Below are 3,172 nucleotides of genomic sequence, written 5' to 3' on the forward strand. Positions count from 1 at the left end.
CGTCAGCCCGCAACCAGGGTGATAACAGTTTCAGTAGCGTAAGGCGGTACTGCCACTCCTGATGCTACCAAGCAGCTTTTGCCACTGGGCAAGGTATTAAAAACAAAAACGAAAAACAAGAAACAACAGATCAACAAGGAGAAATTATAATGTTTGCTCATGCTGAAGTCTTTTCGCTCTCGACCAAATCCAGCTTGACGGATGTTGGTTCTTTTTGTTTTACGGCATATCAACCCTTTTCGGATTATTTAATGCCGAATCCAAAGATTTTGAAGAAAACTTTTTTAATAGAATATATTTGTTGTTTTCAAGTCGGTTTCTATTTAACTCATTGTTGGGACCCTAACAGGTACTACCAGTCCGGGTCAGAGTGGACCTGGGAGCAATGGTAATTAAAGGGTGACTCCACACCCCCCAAAGTCCGCAAGCTGGGGCCTCGCCACTTTTAAGGTTTAAAGTCATATCCAGGACCTGACGGATATTGAGCTGTGTTCTTAAGATGATCAGAGACAACTTTAAGATTACGGCCCATGATTCCGATTTGTAAATATGCATATGTGTGTATAAACGTAAGTAAATATAGGTAACAAAATTCACTAATTCATCGAAAAGAGATCTTTTTTGTGTGTCAATTTTGTAAGGGAAGTTTTTATCGGCTATGATAGATTGTTTTAAATTGAATATAACTACCCTGGATAGTACGAAGTAGGCCATACTCGAACTTTTAGATACAAATTGAACTTTGTTTGTCGCGTTTGAAAAAAGAATAATTCGTGGAAAAAAACAAAATATATAAGTATAATATGAATAGAGTGACATATAAAAAGAGTCTATTATTCCAACCTGTAAGACATGCGATAATATTTAAATACGTATTAATAATTATTTTAAAACTTTACCTTCTCCCTTTGGGAAAGGGTTACTTTATTGGTAATAAGCTAAGAGGTTCCTACTGAGGGAATGTATACGAGTCTGCTCGTGTATTTTTTGCAGGCCAAAGTGTTCTTCATTTAGGGCGCTGACTCTTCGACTCCCATTTCCGACTCCTCTGTCAAATCATCTCGCCGCAGGAGGAAGAGAAACAGAGACCACACACACACACACACACACACACACACACACACACACACACACACACACACGCACGCGCGCACGCGCGTGCGCATGTTTAGAACTTACGTTCTCATCAGTACAGCAAGTGATAATTACTGCCCGTCGAACTCAGAAGCGCATTCTAAAATCCTTAAAAAGGGCTCAACCTTTTACTTAAAGAGCCTCTATACCTAGACTATTTTTAAATAAATATTAGTACTTATTTTTTCTGAGATATGTTTCTTGTTTTGTGTAGTTCTAGGGGATACACCTTCCCAGGCTTTACCTTTTCTATTTAAGAAAGGATTTACTTTATTGGTAACTAGGTTGGGTGCCCGGCCTTGAACGGGTGTTTAGAGGTGTGTGTTGAGCAAAAGAAAAAAAAAAGTGACGTGTTTGCTGTTGCGTACATCGGCGAACCGAAAGTGATGTAGGTTTAAATTAATGCTAGACAATCGAAAAGAGGGGTGACTTTCGAAAATATCAGCGAAAAAAGCGAATCCTCCCTGTAGAAAAGTGCCCAGTTGAGCGTGAAGGAATTAATGTTTTAAGCCAATTTTTCGATATTTGTCGACCGAGACATTGAGCTTCAAAATAATACCGATCTCGTGAAAATTCATGTTTCGAACTTTCGCTTTCATCAGTGTAGGAAAAGGTGATTGCTTCCAGTCATAAAGTTATCGTTTACTTCGTAGGCTGCCATTCAACCTCCATGATACCAGAAATTAGCATACGGAATTAAGTTCTATTCATACCGATTAGATAGGTATAAACAGTGAAAACAACCAGATAGTATTCAATGACAGGCGTATCGTTACATTGGCCGAAACATTGTGAGCGTAACATCGATGATGGAAATAGTAGTCCGAATAAGATTATATCTCTTATTTTTGTCCTTAAAATAAAGTAAAAGTCGCAAAAAAAAAGAAATCGAAGAAAAGATACGACAAATTACTTACCTACTTGTGACGCCACGAAAGCTGCAGCCAGAACAACCAGAAAAGCAAGTGTTAGAAATCTCACGTACAAAGCAGACATGTTGGAGGTTTGTTATCGATTTATTGTAGTGCTGACAGACAGTCGATTCCACGTCAATTTATATTCACGACTGGGAAGAAACGCCAGCCGATACCGATGCTTATCAATGTCAAGTTATCAATCTGGAGCGAAAATATCAGCTTTTGTTTCTCGAGATAAGATCGCTTAAGACCGCGGAAATTGAATTCTTCGTATTCTATTCGTTGGCCGCGCAAACAGGATGTAAGATTATTTATTTCATTAGTTTTTACTTAACGTTTTATTTATCGAAGTCGCTGCAGACAAAACATGGAGCCAATTCATGTAATGAGATACTACTACTACTACTACTACTACTACTACTAATAATAATAATAATAATAATAATAATAATAATAATAATGATAATAATAAGGTAGAGAAAGATAGAATCACTTTTAAACAAACAACACCTGAAGGAGACCCCACCACCAGCGTTCAATCTCTTGGACTCCAAAGCTTTTCCTCGGTCCCAAAGTCAACGGAGTATAAGCTATTATTGAGACGACTTGTTCCTTATTGGCTGAGATATGTTTCTTACCTTGTGTAGTTCTAGGCTTTACCTTGTCTCTTTGGGAAAGGGTTACTTTATTGGTAATAACCCAAGAGGTTCCTATTGGGGGAATGTAGACGAGTCTGCCCGTGTATTTTTTGCAGGTCATAGTGTTCTTCCTTTAGGGCGCCAGCTCTTCAACCCCAATTTCCGATTCCTCTGTCACATCATCTCGCCGCAGGAGAAAGAGAGACAGAGACTACAAACCGGCGGAGTATTTTTTTCCCCTCAATCCCAAAAGTATAGGCCATTGTTGAGATGGTTTGTTCCATGTCGACTGCGGTGGTTTCAGTGGTCTCATTTGCACACTGTTCAGCTGGAAGAGAAAAGATATTTCGCCATGGCGCATCTCTGATGAGATCTCTGATAACTTCCCAGTCAGCCTTTTTGTAATACCTCGTTGTTTTGAGCAGTGGGTCTTAAGTTTTGAGTCGAGAATTAAGGGCGATTTCTACCATTATCACAACGTGA

At 39.0% G+C, this 3,172-nt stretch overlaps 1 long non-coding RNA gene across 1 annotated transcript in view; it reads right to left on the reverse strand.

The window, feature by feature from the left end:
* The window catches only part of LOC145241611 (uncharacterized), a 16,191-nt gene extending 13,911 nt beyond the window's left edge, over window positions 1–2,280 (reverse strand). Inside the window, exon 1 of the long non-coding RNA XR_013862589.1 lies at window positions 2,052–2,280. This is a non-coding gene — a long non-coding RNA (uncharacterized LOC145241611). The remainder of the gene's footprint in view (window positions 1–2,051) is intronic.
* Window positions 2,281–3,172: the final 892 nt, after the last annotated feature.

The sequence above is a fragment of the Euprymna scolopes genome, chromosome 2, assembly GCF_053919585.1.
Source record: "Euprymna scolopes isolate OS-2025 chromosome 2, ASM5391958v1, whole genome shotgun sequence".
Lineage (NCBI taxonomy): Eukaryota > Metazoa > Mollusca > Cephalopoda > Sepiida > Sepiolidae > Euprymna > Euprymna scolopes.